Genomic DNA, 15,406 nt, shown 5'->3' with positions numbered 1-15,406 from the left:
TGTGTGTGTGCGTGTGTGTGCGTGCGCGCGTACGTGTGTGTGTGTGTGTGTGTATGTCTGTGTGTGAGTGAAAGATAGAGAGCAAGAAACACACACACACCGAGAGAAAGCGAGTGTGTGTGCTGAGAGAGAGAGAGAGAAAGACGCGAGAGAGAGAAGAGGAGAGAGAGAGAGAGAGCAAAAAAGAAAGACGAAGTATGTGGAAAGAGAAAAAATATATACTTTCGCGAGTGAAAGAGGGAGGAGGGGTCAGAGAAAGAGAGGGTAGAGAGATAGAGGAGCTCAGAGAGAAAGAACGAGAGCGCGAAGAACGAGAAAAGGGATAAGAGCGGGCGAAGAGTAGAGAGAGAGAGAGCGAGGAGAGACCGAGAGACACGAGAGAACCTGAGATAAAGATAGGAGATAGACCGAGTCACCATGAGTAAGAGAGCCGAGAAGAGAGCTATGACGAGATAGATAGATGAGAGAGAGAGAGAGATACAGAGAGAGACGGCACAGAGAGAGAAATAAAAAAGAGAGCGAGAGAGAGCGAGAGAGGAGGAGAGAGAGGAAGAGAGCAGAGAGAGAGAGAGAGAGGAGAGAGAGAGAGAGAAGAGAGAGAGAGAGAGAGAAAGAGAAGAGATAGAGAGAGAGAGAAGCCGTTGAAGAGAGAGAGAAAGAGAACGAGAAGGAGAGAGAGAGGAGAGAAGGACATAGCAGAGGAGAGAGAAGAGAGAGGGGGGAGAAACCGACACGATGAACCTGCCTAGATTCACATTGTTCGAAGTACCGTCCGATAGGCAGACATCCTAAAGTGCGTACGCGTACGTTGCTGAGGTTATCGAGTTGCATATAACCCCGCTAGCAGCAGCCGCATTCCTTTATCAGGGCAGTATTCTTCTAGGAAGAATTGAGGGCAGGCCTTCGCCATGGGAGAGCGGCCATTACGTAGTAGGCTGCGCTGGGAGAGCGGCAGTTACTGTAGACGATGTAGCAGGACCCCACATAGTAACTCGAGGTGGCACGCCCGTACAGAGTGGCCTTTGTGAGGTGTGTTGACTTGGTAGACTCAGCCCCGTAATCCCACCCCCCATGCATTCTCTCACGACACACACACGCACGAACGTCAGACGCACACCATAAACACGGCCCCACGCACGCACAAACGCACCACGCACAGCACGGCCCGCACGCACGCCACGCAACGCAACGCACGCAACACACACACACACAGCACGCCACGCACGCGACGCACGCACAACACACACACACACACACACACACACACACACACAATACGTGGCTAACCACTGCTGCCACCCCGACACCAGCACCAGCACCGCCTGCTCTGGGTCACTACACACCGTTTACATGCATCGCAGTTATTATTAACATGAATTACTTAGTGTACATGTAATGACGTCTTGTATACGCGGTATATCAGGACACGCCGAACGGTCAGGAATGTATAGCGAGGCTGATAGAGTCTATGTCCCCCAGGGTACTATCGGAGGGTACCCTGGGTCCGTCGATATATCGGAACGGTACCCTGTACTATCTAATATGCCGGACCGTACCTCGCCTACTCCACTAACGAGTCTAGGGAGTCGCCTACGCCTAAACCTAACCCTAGTAACCATATCAGAACATCATCATCATCATCAACATCATCATGATGATGATCATCCAATCATACATCAAATCACAACATCATGAACAAAATTTTTAAAACAAATCATCATCATCATCATCAACATCACCATCATCATCATCGTCATCATCATCGTCATCAAACATCATCATCCATCCAGCCGCTGACGGATAAATAACATAGGAGTCAATTGTTGTTTACACGTGGGCCTGCCACTTCAACCCTGAGCTGCGCACCCACATACATAATTCATCCATCTATAGTTTGGAAGGTACGCGGTACTGAGTACACTGGCACTCAATACATACACGCCGGTACTCTCTCATTCTCTCCGAATGACCGACCCACTCGCGGTAAAATATCACGGTCTCTCTCTCTGTCTCTCTGTCGCTCTGTCGCTCTGTCTCTCTGTCGCTCTGTCTCTCTGTCGCTCTGTCTCTCTGTCGCTCTGTCTCTTCTCTCCTCTCTCTCTCTCTCCCTCTCGCTCTCTCCCTCTATCTCCCCGTCTCTCTCTCTCTCTCCCTCTATGTCCCCATCTCACTCTCCCTCTCTCTCCTCCCTCTCCCCTCTCTCTCCTACTCGCTACCTGTGGAATGTAGGCCAGCTATTACACAACCCTACTCCTGTCATGTCAGCGTTCCCGCACAGTTGTCACAGATGTGTGGGTGGATGTCCACACAATGGCACCGGGAGAATTAGCAAAGATGCAGCTTAAAGGGCGAATGACCATTCATATATATACACACGCACACACATAGATCGCCTTTGTACGCCGTACACACCCACACATACTCACACGTCAATCACTCCTATATGTTTCTTTCTCACCTGCTTGATATTTTAAACGACAACATGCGTCACCCGCAGCGACTATTCGCATGCTATTGATGATCATATGTTATACATGCGTATTATAATTAATTCTTAAATTCTGTACTACGTGAAACGTAAGATGACAGTTACGATAGCAGATAGGAGTCTTCCACAATCGCATTCCTTAGATAGCATTCTTAGAATCTTAGATAGCATTCTTAGCAAAATTTTTCTAATCTTAGATAGCATTCGTAGAATCTTACATAGCATTCTTAGAATCTTAGATACTAGCATTCTTAGGGCACACCCAACTCTCATAATAAAATCGCGGTGCGTTCCTAGAAGGAGGTAACGGTATATTTGTACGCTTGGCCACATATCTGCACGCAGCGCTACGGCTAAGCGCGACCGACATTTTGCCGGCGTCATCCTCTTAGCGAACTAAACTAACTCACTTGTTTCTCCGTAACGACACTTATTTCACGCGGCAGACGAAACGCTATGCTCTGTCCGCCTTTTTTCCACATTTCAATTTTTCAAAGACCTCAATACGCAATACACGCACACTTCAAATATTCGCTACACATCTCTCAGAATAAAGGCCCCGCCACACTCAGCCGAGTTTTTACCAAAGATAACGCGATGAAGCGATGAAGCGATGTAAGGTGTGCGCTTCATTTGTAGACGAGTTTTATTTATATCGGTACGTCCAAATCAAGACATGTTTGATTTCTGAACCCGATGACCGATTTTTAAGCCGCCGCACACCTAACATGCGCTTCATCGGCTTCATCGTTTAAAATCGGCTGGTGTGCGGCGCCCTTAGATCGCTGACAAAACGAGAGCATCCCTAATATTCACCAGAGTGTCCAGAGTTATAGTATCCATATACAATAAAGATCTAATATCAGAATATAGTCAAATATTATCGGTAGTGTAAATAATATAGATAGGTCCTTCTATATTATACACTCCTGATCAATATGACGTCAATAATATAGATCTATAATACACGCTGCTTCACACCGCATACGCTATCGGAGCAGTAAGCTAGCGGACAACCAGAACAATCGTAACACGCACCCGAAACATTTTTCAACGAGTAACTACAATAATGTTTTCTATCTTCAGAGGCTGTTCTGACGACTAACGCACTGCTACGCGCTCCCAACTAATGTATCACAATCAAGAGCGTCATAGAAGAAGGAGAGCGTAACAACGGTGAATATGCCTGAAACAGATGTGCAGTATTAGTCGAATATAAAACTTTCGGCCCGTTTTATTTGACGATTTTGCCAGTATTATTGACTCACGCTGGTCCTACTTTGTTAAACAAGAGTATGATAATAACACTTAATTATAGTTATTATCTACTCTTGTTAAATATAAAACAACCGCATGCTCCCTAGCGATGCCTCTACGTCTGAGATAATGAGCGGTGAAATCTGGTATTTTTCGCCGAAAACCGACTCGAGATCAGTTTGACTGGCGACTGTCTCTCTTTTGTGCGACTTCTTTAATATCGCCTTGATATCATCAGGATAGATAATTAGGCAATTGCCCTATTAATGCTACTCCTGATATCATGTCATAATGCCGTTGGTCTACATACAATACTGCTCAAGCACAAACCGTGAGCAAAGCTGCAGTCCCATGACACAGGTGTGAACGGTGCAATCGAAGAAGGCGTACATTGTGAAATTATGAGATAAGAAAGTAACGTGGTAGCAAGGAGAGAGAACGATCTTTGGACTCCTCGGAGAAGCTCGATAAAGAGGAAGCAGATGGGTGGCAGTGACGAAAGAGAGTTGGAGAAAATGCTGGGAATCCAGCCAAGAAGTGTTGCACGGGATAGAGGGAGGAGAAGCGGTACAGAGAATATTTGAATCACACGTACAACCAGTACCACAGAACACTTCACATATAGTGCTATACATGAATGGAACACACATACACATGTAGACACCACGCCACGAACATTACATATCATACTATCAGGAGTTAGATGAGACTAAATTGTCTCACTTAACGCCTGATAACTGATGTCATTTTCTGAAGAAAATCTGTATATTTCCATCAGTTCTGCAACAATGTAAAGACACACAGACTGCACGCACCTCGCAACATTCTGACACATTCACATAGCGTACATACACTTAACGCATGGCACGCACGCTGTACGCACGCACGCACGCAATGTAGCGCACTGTCACTTGTGAAACACATTCACATACGTACATACACCTACACGCATGCACGCACGCATGGCATTACATGCACGCCACACTGCGCATGCACGCACGTCACCCTTGTGAACACATTCACATACCTCATTCACATGTACGTACATACCAATAACGGCACGCACCAGGCAACGCATCGTATTCGTCACGCAGCACGCACGTTCACAACTTCTTAAACACAATTCACATACGTACATACACTCCGCATGCACGCAGTCGCACGTGTAGTTCCACACTTCTGACACATCCACAAGACGTACACTAACGCATGCCAGCGCTACGCAGCACGCACTCACAGACATTCACATACATTCACATACGTACATACATAACGCAATGCACGCACCGCATGCACACACGTACACAGCTTTCAGATTTGAAAAGTACAGAGGACTACTATGACTCCCCCTAGGACACCATAGGGGGACTTTTCACGCTCCGATAATCACATCCCCTTAAGAGGCATGGATGCGAGAGCTCCGCACTAAAAAATCAACACGCCTCAGAAGGCGATGATGTTGAGAGACTCCACTAAAAAAGTGCACACCGTTACAAGGGATCGATGGAGAGCTCCTTGAAAGGCTCTCCCATCATGCCCTTTCTTGGCTGTGATGAAATGAATCATGACCAGTCTCAGTCTAGAGTGAAATCCAAAACGACAATTCGGATGTCATGTTAAATCTACTGATTATCATTCATCTCACTCTTCATTCATTCAATGCTTCGTCAGATTACATTCTTTCATCCAACAACCCAACACTAGCACACGATTAATAAAATATTGATCGATGTAAAAATAACTTGTTTATTTATTCTGATTTCCATCCTTAGAGATTCTAAATCCATGTACCCTGCATATTTCAGCACAAAATATCATCACAATGCCATCACAAAACTAGCCAAAATTACTTGTACGTAGTAGCCACGTATGTAAGCCCCTCCAGCCCTAACGCAAAACTGTTTTCAAGTCGGCAGAAAACCATCTCGCCACGTATAGTAGAACACGAGCAGGTACTTGTGGCTCCGTATAGTACTGTATTTGGATGTCTGTGTTTTAGTTGTATTATATAATATGATATATAAACCGAGAAGGGTACAGGGTTATCCAGGATTTTTCTGGTGGGTTGGATCAATGATTTTTTTGGACCCTTTTTCACAATGGAAATAGGCAGGCAAGATGTGATTACAGCATGTAATACAATCAGGGGCGTGTACGGATTTGTACGCAGGGGGGGGGGTCTAACGTAACCCAACTTGGAGCACGCAGCACAGGGGGGGTGTGGGGGCCCTCCCAGAAAAATTTTTGAAATTGACCTCCTATAATGCATTTTCTGCGCCGAGCAGGGGGTCCGGACACCGACGCGGGTACACGACCGCTGGACAATTTAATTAAATAACAAAAAAATTGTTCAAAAATAAATTTATCAGTTTTTTAAAAAAAATTCTGAAGCTCAGTTGAAAAAGTTTTTTGAACTTTTTGTCTTATCTTGTCTTTGTTAATAAAAAAGGCTCAAGTTCAGAATGGCCTGGAATTGGGAAATATGATTACGTCACGCAATTGGAATGTCTGTTGACTTATTGCTGTACCTGATCTTTTCATTTATGTCCATTTGTAAAAAGGCCCTCGAAAAAAATGCTTGGAAAAAATGTGGACCTTTTAAATTGTTTGGGTCGTACGAACCTCACGACCCCCCCCGCCTGCATACACCCCATGGTAGTAACCCGACCCTGTACCCTCTGCCATACGTTTCAGTCACTTTAAACACCACTAAATGTTGTGTGTTGCTAACCTTTGTACCCCCTACATTGAGAACTCTTATCAGCGGCTCTTTCACCGATAATGACACAGACTTTTTGTGCGCGATTTCAACCAATTTTATGAGGCGCGATGAATGCGCGCACCATGGCTATCAATTTATGGTGCGCGGGGAGGCGCGAGCGCGGATCGCGCCCGTTAAAATGAAGCCTGCGTCATACCTAACGGCATGCCGCCACTCACACTGTATACACTAACGCATGTACGCCACGCATACATGCACATAATTTGCTATTCCCTATCGAATGCACACGAGCTGCTCCGAGATGTTTCTGCAGGGCAACCATGCCACCACAGATGTCAGCTGATCAGAATGAATCACGAGAGGGGTTTCCACGCGTGCGTGATTTCCAATACTAATGAGCGATCTGTCGATCGATCGCACGCGGTGCGTGTGTACGAGATGACATGCCTCGAGTACAGTGCGGTCACACTCTATCACCGCAGGGCGGATCCAGAAGGGGGTCCGAGAGTCCGACCCCCCCTTTTTACTACCACAAAAATAGGGGAACAAGCCTACACACGCACGCACTTGTCACGCACGCGCCCACACACGCCCACACACCACACACACACCTGCTTATATTGTCTCCAAAAAATATCTGTTCAGCCGCTAGTTTTCGATAATAGATTTACTTATATATATGTAAGATTCGTTATAAAACTAGAAATGGGCAAAGAGGGGTCCGCAGCGTCCGGGGACGATGATAAATTTGCATCTAGACATCAAAATTCACCGCCAGAATGCTCTCAGACTGCACCACTTAAAAAAAAAATCCCCAAGATGACCCCCCCTAAGTGGCCATCGCAGTTTTTAGATACACCAAAAAAAGTAAGCTAGGAAAAAGCTCCCGCTTTATTTTCTTCCTGGAGCCCCCCTTTTCAAAATCATAGGATGCCGCCTCAGATCATGCCGTGCGCGCGCATGTGTGTGGCAAATAGCGTTTGTGCAATCGGTTGTAATTTCGTAATCGATCACCGTGGACCCAAGTACAACCGATGATGGTTTACAAATCGTTGTACTCGGGGTGTTGCAAATGCCTGCGTGTTCGTACGTCGTGTGCAATGTACGTGTGTGCATGTATGGCCTTGCGTGTAGCCCTGTTACTGTTTGTTTGCAGCTGTTTTACTACTGGGTGTGTATAATACATGTATGTAATAAAGGATAAACTTGTATAGTGTGAACTCTGGTGTGTGTTCATCTGCAATATGCTGTCGAACAATTTAACCTCAGCCGATTTCGTGTTCAGTTTGACATTGTATTTCGATGAATCGATTATGGATTTTGATAACCAAGCGCTTGGTCGAGCCACTGTTCAACCGATGATCGAGTATAATTCGATGATCGTTGGACATCACTAGTGTGCATGCATAAACAATAAGATATCAACTTACCAGATTCTGTTTCTTGTGCATTTACTGTAATCCACGTCTGTTGTAGATCACCGAACGAACATCTCACGGGTTATGTGCACGTGAGAAGATGATCGTATGAAAGCAGTCCACGGCAGTGTTTACCTGCAACAGAAATTTATCGCAGGGTGTGTCCGAGCCATTTTGAGTTGAAGCGGACTTAGATACCATAAAATGCATCATGCTGTAGATTACTATAGTATAGGTGGCTGTGAACTGCACACACACACACGCACACACGCACACACGTACACACACACACAGACACACACACACATCACCACCACCACACACACACACACAAACTGTGAGCAAACACCACACACACCCACAACCCACACACACACACAACACACACACACACTACACACACCACACCACGTTACACGCACGACCCACGCACACACCGCAGACACGCATCACGCAACACGCAGCCCGCACACGCACACGCACAACGCACGACGCACACGCCACTAGAGCACACGCCAGCGCACACGCACACGCACACGCACACGCACACGCACACGCACACGCACACGCACACACACACTCACATACACCCCACCACACACACACACATGATTAATGATACACTTAAGAGAGTAGACATGAACGTTTGAACCTGTGAAGAAGGAAGTAGAGAGATAACATCTCTCATTGAGGCCCCTAGGAAGATAGCCAATGGCAGAAACTGTGGCACTGATGTGCTTGCCTAGAGTACAGTTGCAGGAATGCTAATGTCTCTGAAACGTACACTGAACTTTGCCCAAAGCAGGTAATTGTCGACTCACGCACCGACGAGTTACATCAACCCAACTGACCTGCCAGTTGCCACGAACAACCAGACAAAAAATAACTGAAAAAGTTCCCTCACCTCATGTCCCTGCAGGACATTTTCATCATTCTAGTTTTTCCATCCATACGTAATAGTACTAATACGTAATTTACGGTAATATAGCTATGAGTTTTCATTTTTTACTATTTTTCGTTATAATATATGTTACACTTTTACATGTAGAGTTGGCTTACTTGGCTAAAGAATTGCCAAGCGCTATATCAGTCTGAACCAGCCAGAAGTATATGGTTACTACCTTGGATAGATTGAATCGGTATTTATTTATTTATTTATTTAAAGACTTATCAATTTTATTGGTAACAGATATATCAACATGAGCTTGCAAGTTTCTCACCGTCAGAAAGCAACATACATCATAGAATATAATGTTATGTACAGAACGCTGTGACAATATGAGTAAGGTGACTTGCATAATCAGGGCTGCCAACATTGGGTGATAGGCGAGAGTGAGATGCGAGGGAGCGAAGCGACCGAGTTGGGGTGGCGGTAGGGAGCTTTTGCATTTAATAACTTCAATTTGTGCAATTTGGTGCATACTAAAGTGACTGTTTTCAGATATTGTAAGATTTTTTTTGCTGTGCGTGAGATATTTCAGCGTTTTATTCATGAAGAGATATTCATGCGTGAGATATCTCAGCATTTTTTTGCTGTGCGTGAGATATTGTAAGATCAGCGTAAGAGGGTGAGATTTGGTCAAAATGCGTGAGTCTCACGGTCAATGCGTGAGAGTTGGCAGCCCTGATATATACAAGGACACATGGAATGATGTGTCTAGGAGTCAGCTACATCTTACTCTATACACACATTATTACATTATTATCATGAATGTGTCCTCACCATCCCAATTCCCAACTGAACTTTGATTGTGACAAAATGCAGAAACATGCAGAATCAATTTTCACAATTACAATTACAGGTGATTGGTTGTTAGTTGCAGGTTAGTGCATAGTCCTATTATCAATGCAGACCAGTGTGGCTGTAGAGTATAATGGTGGGACAGTGTTTGGTCAATGGTGATGCGCGTACAGCTACAACTTCAGTACAAGTACAAGTACAAGTACAAGATCAGGACGTGGACAAAACTATGATGACGCCATTGGCAAACGTATAAGAGTAGTAATACTGTAAAAAATAATGCCATGCTGTTCAGTGTAAGCTAATACTAGTGCTAGCCGTTCCAGTTTTCGGCAGACTGCAGTACACTGCACACTGTACAGCGACCATCGGTCGTACATTGCAACAACCACGTCGAGGCTACGCGTTACAGGTTCATTGACTAGCTAGCTCATTCGAGCCGACACAGCGTTGCATACACACCGTACTCAGTGCTAATGTACAGTAGGTACAGTAATAGATCTTAGTATTACCTTGGCAAATTCATCGTGTTTCGCTGTACAGTTTCCGTTGATTTACTCGCGTGGATATTGGTTTTCACATAATTTAGAGGTTGAAATAATGTAATTTCTTCGCTGGATTTTGCCAACACGCCCAGCTACTAACAAATGCCACCTGCCAAGCGTAACACAAGTTGTTCGGCAGGTGTTGACCCTATCCCATAAGCCTCAGTTCCTGTGGGACAGCGCCACCCAGAGACAGAAATATCAATTAACTCACCTGTGCAGGTGCGCAAAACTTTTCAATCGGGAACGCTGCGCCATCTAGCGAGCGTTATTTATTGATATTTACACCGCTCAGGAATGCACGTAGTACGGACGCATGTGCGCTAAAACGCAATAAAATACAAGGCAATATCGCAAAACAAGGACCACAGTGTAATTACGTATGCTGGACGTACTTTTTGTGTGTATATATCGTTGGTAATTATCCAATTTCATAAATTAAAAATATATTCTAAAAGTTTGTTATATGGATAATTACCTAAATAAAAAAAAATATATATATAGATATATAACATCAAGAGCGTATAAAGAAGGTTAATACGCTCTTGATAACATATATAGCCAATATATATCCATGATCTCCACGAATGCATGCGCGCGTCACTGCATAGCAATATGCTGCTTGCACAGATTACGCGGTATATAGCTAGATCAGAGATACGCGAACCCGTCTGCGCATGTAACACGACATATCACGCCATTAGTGTCACCAATATAAATGTATAATTTCAACACAACACAATGTTTTTAAGCATTTCGGAGTGCGTGGCGGCCCGTAGACGCTTCGGCGTCAACAGCCAGGAAATCTCTCATAATCCTCCAATGTGTTTCAGCACTCCATGTGTGCACTGTTCAGCCAGCTGAAGACATGAAGAACGGAACAGAGATTATTAAGATCGGAACTTTAAACGTGAATGGACCGAACATGAACATCAACTGGGAGACCGCTGCTGAAGAAGCGAGTGATATAGAGATCACTGGCGAAAACAGTGTAGAGGGCAATGACACCATGGGGAGAGAGATCAGGATGTGCGTAGCACGGCTGCCAGTCAGCACCTGAAATGAATGAATGAGGGAAAGATTCGGCATGCACAAACAGAGGTCTCCCCTGATGTCAAGTGGATATTTGTTTAGATTAGTCCTCTCGTTATTATTATTGTTGTTGATGACGGACGTATTTGCTCTAATTTAAAAGTACAAGTTTATAAAAATATTTTGTCCTTAATTGATCAAGACTGGTCACCACTACGCTGGGCTGTACCATTATATACACTGGACACACTGCTACTATATATAGGACACATATCGCCACCTGTTGGTTGCTTTATAATTAATTACCCTTTGTGGGAGATTGAAATGAAAGCAAGAAAACACGGGTAACATTTAGAATCAGATGCCTTAGATACGATCGAGCTTTCAAAGCTGAAATTGACAACTACTACCAGAATTCAACACTTACTCTGTTTACCCGGGAAGTTATAATTAACAAATAATTAACATACACAATAACACAGATGTCTTGTTTGTGACGATTTATTTCAAAAACGTGTATAATATGATCAACATCTATACATAAAGTATTTCATAAACAACTACAAAACCCTACTTCGTTTAACTATGTACATAGAAAATGCCACACAACTAAAAAAGGAAACCAAGTTATATAAATAATAGTAAAGATAAACAACTGGTTGTATTAAGCAAATGAAGTACGTTGTAATAAATACAGTGTATACTGTAGAGACGATCAGGAGGAATCTCTCTCAGTGGAACAACACCGGGACCACCACAAAACCTTACTAATCTTAACGACAAGAATGTACATTTCGAGTATTATAGAACGCAGATAAAAGTTCAAGGAGTGTTGATCATGCTTATAGCCTAAACGCCAAACTTGTATAATACACAGATGATATGCTACTCATGGAGACATCGCTACTGTAAGAACATGAACTTTTCCCCAATAACGTTATAATAAGTAACCGACGATTAAAAATGAATATAGAGCTTTCACGGGTAAATTGTTTACCAAATCCATACTCCCATTGTCTTTCAGCGTTACACTAACGTAACCGGTAATTTTACGTTGTTTATTAGAGCAAAACAGCGTGAAACCCCGTACCGACCGTGTGACACCGGGTGACACCGTGTGACACCGGGTGACACCGGGTGACACCGTGTGACACCGGGTGACACCGTGTGACACCGTGTGACACCGGGTGACACCGTGTGACACCGGGTGACACCGTGTGACACCGGGTGACACCGGGTGACACCGTGTGACACCGGGTAACACCGTGTGACACCGGGTAACACCGTGTGACACCGGGTGACACCGGGTGACACCGGGTGACACCGGGTGACACAGTGTGACACCGTGTGACACCGTGTGACACCGGGTAACACCGTGTGACACCGGGTAACACCGTGTGACACCGTGTGACACCGTGTGACACCGGGTGACACCGGGCACAATCTGGTTTCGACAGTTTTCACGTGATAAACGACCTGACTCACCTACGTTTTAGCAACGTCACTACCTCGTGATGATTCTCACAGAGGACAGACAGACGGCTGCACTGATACATTTGCAGATCTATCTTACTGACTATCAAAGACTTCGCGGTGTGACAGAAAGGCACTGTAATTTCTAGAGTACGACTCGTAGAAAGAGATCGCTCGAATAATGATTATCCCGGTACAGTATATATATATATATCAAGAGTGCATAATAGAGATCTATTATGCACTCTTGAGATATATACATATATATGTGCGTGTGTGTGTGTGTGTGTGCGTGCGTGCGTGTGTGTGTGTGTGCGTGCGTGCGTGCGTGCGTGCGTGCGTGTGTGAGTGTGTGATATCATCAACCATTTTAAACTCGTGTCCACGAATCGTTAATATTCCTGCTCGAATATTTCATCATGTATTTCTGCAGACGAGCCACGATATCTCGTGATATCTCGCCTTATTTCTTACGCAATGGATTGGAACGGAGTAGTAGCGAACGAGACGAAAAACTTCCGAAAGCAGAAAAAGAGAGGAGACAGAGAGAGGACAGAAGAGAAGAGGGCAAGTGTTCATGCTCTCATGTATAGCTATCTTCTAAGACACGGGCACGCAAGATGAGGGATCCACTATCTGATGCCCACTAACGCATGAAATAATTCTGTGTCCACAACCACTAACACATTTACAAGTATTGAGTATTGAAACGACTTTTTGCGTTGAAAAAACCACACAAGCTAAGTTTTTCACTGCGTAGCGGCACAACAGACCGCTCTGATATGAGCAGAAGAGATGATCTTACAGGCTCAAGTCCTACACACTTCAAAAGTAAAGTATCATAGTTGCATTGAAAAACACGCAGACAAACGCCTGACCAACAAATCGACTTTCGACACATTCGTCACAATAATACAGCATAGCGTCGTCTAAAGATATAAGTCCAACGTCTACTACAATGAACACGTACATACTAGAACATAATATGCACGCGCGCATGCACGTATAATCATTCACTCCGAAACTCCGATTATACGAGTCACAGACTTTGGGAGGATTTGTTGATATCGGGTAAGAAATTGCTGCCGATTACAAAGGCAGAAGCAACTTGACACGGAATTGAATGTCAATGAACATCATGTAAGTTGCTATAGGCGCGGCTAGAAGAAATCTGTAATGACTAGCAAAGATTCATTTGTGGTATACTTTACATTTTTTTACAAGATAACATTAAAAATAAAAAAGTAGAAAACAACTCACTATTTACAGAGGTGTGCAAGTTAACAATTATTTATAGATCTTTTGATAACCCCTTCCCTAATTACGCGTTGTATAATTTCCCCCATGATCCGTACCCATCCATTACATATGGATAATATGCTAAATACTATTTGATATGCATGTTACACAATGGCCAACTCGGCTGCCGGATATGCGGATGTCCATATCGATACTCCCGCTTTATGCATTTTTCTACCGATAGATGGCAGCAGAGTTTGGCCACGATGAAATTCAATCTGCTGAGTGTGTGTGCGTGTGTGTCATATAAGGCAACGGCCAGTCTGCCTGGTAACCCAGTTCTAAAAAAAAAACACACATACACACTCGCTGCTGCTCCAGTTAGAGGCAACCGACGCCGCTCAAAAACACAGACCAGCCGGTTTCTTTTCTTTTACACGAGAAGCGAGGGCCTTCCCCCCCCTCGCAACAACGCTCCTGTCGACATTCTATATGGGATCTTGGAGAAGCCCAGCAGGGCTGCATGCGTCATGGTCTGCCGAGGTACGATATCTTATCGTTTAACATCCACGAAAGATGGCTCTACCCTGCAACAACATTACTGTCTACGTCTACTACCCTGTTAAGATGGCACTGTCTATGGCAATGTAAGCTGTCTATACCCTGGTACAACAATACTGTGTACATCAACTACCTTGGTACAGCAATACTGTGTACATCAACTACCCTGGTACAACAATACTGTGTACATCCACTACCTTGGTACAGCAATACTGTGTACATCAACTACCCTGGTACAACAATACTGTGTACATCCACTACCCTGGTACAGCAATACTGTGTACATCTACTACCCTGGTACAGCAATACTCTCCACATCAACTACCCTGGTACAACAATACTGTCCACATCCACTACCCTGGTACAACAATACTGTCCACATCCACTACCCTGGTACAACAATACTGTGTACATCCACTACCCTGGTACGACAGCACTGTATGCGCCTATTACCCTGGTACAGCAATACTGTCCGCACCCACTACTCGTAGCTAACACGATGCATCCATCCAGTTCGTGGTCGCGGCCGATGGACGGACAGACGGACCGTCGCACGCCGCTCGCAGGGAGTCAATCGCATCTCGCCGCGTCAGAGCGAAGAAGCTACAAGCACGTCAGCAGACGCCTGCGCGAGGAAAAACAAAGAAAAAACTGTCGGGGAAAACGAAGAAAAAACACAGAATCAGCCAGCGTCGTTCTAAGTGCCTGTGCGGTGATCCTGTGTTGACAGTGTAAATGTTGAATAGTTGTGTAATAGAGTAATAGTTGTAATGTAGTGTAATAGAGAGAGAGGGACGGATGTGGCGAGGGAGAGAGGGATGGGGAGAGAGATAGAGGGAGGGGGGAGGGAGGGAAAGAGGGAGAGAGAGAGAGAGAGAGAGAGAGAGAGAGAGAGAGAGAGAGAGAAAGAAAGGGATAGAGATAAGGATG

General features: G+C 44.7%; 2 long non-coding RNA genes across 4 annotated transcripts in view; both read right to left on the bottom strand.

Moving 5' to 3' along the window:
- Positions 1-2,075: 2,075 nt before the first annotated feature.
- Positions 2,076-10,313, bottom strand: LOC106818080. Of its 3 annotated transcripts, none has more exons than XR_001395147.1 (3): positions 10,139-10,313; positions 7,898-8,020; positions 2,076-2,118 (listed from the first exon to the last, which is right to left on the bottom strand). It is a non-coding gene; the product is annotated as an uncharacterized LOC106818080 (long non-coding RNA). The 3 variants fall into 3 exon arrangements; XR_001395149.1 differs by having other exon boundaries at positions 2,089-2,122; XR_001395148.1 differs by having other exon boundaries at positions 2,109-2,152.
- Positions 10,314-12,966: 2,653 nt separating this feature from the next.
- Positions 12,967-15,406, bottom strand: part of LOC106818079 — a 5,944-nt gene continuing 3,504 nt past the window's right edge. Inside the window, exon 3 of the long non-coding RNA XR_001395146.1 lies at positions 12,967-15,101. This is a non-coding gene — a long non-coding RNA (uncharacterized LOC106818079). The remainder of the gene's footprint in view (positions 15,102-15,406) is intronic.

Source organism: Priapulus caudatus, unplaced genomic scaffold (genome assembly GCF_000485595.1).
Source record: "Priapulus caudatus unplaced genomic scaffold, Priapulus_caudatus-5.0.1 Scaffold2011, whole genome shotgun sequence".
NCBI lineage: Eukaryota > Metazoa > Priapulida > Priapulimorpha > Priapulimorphida > Priapulidae > Priapulus > Priapulus caudatus.
Note: the sequence above shows the minus strand (reverse complement) of the source record. Positions and strands in the feature narration are given on the sequence as shown.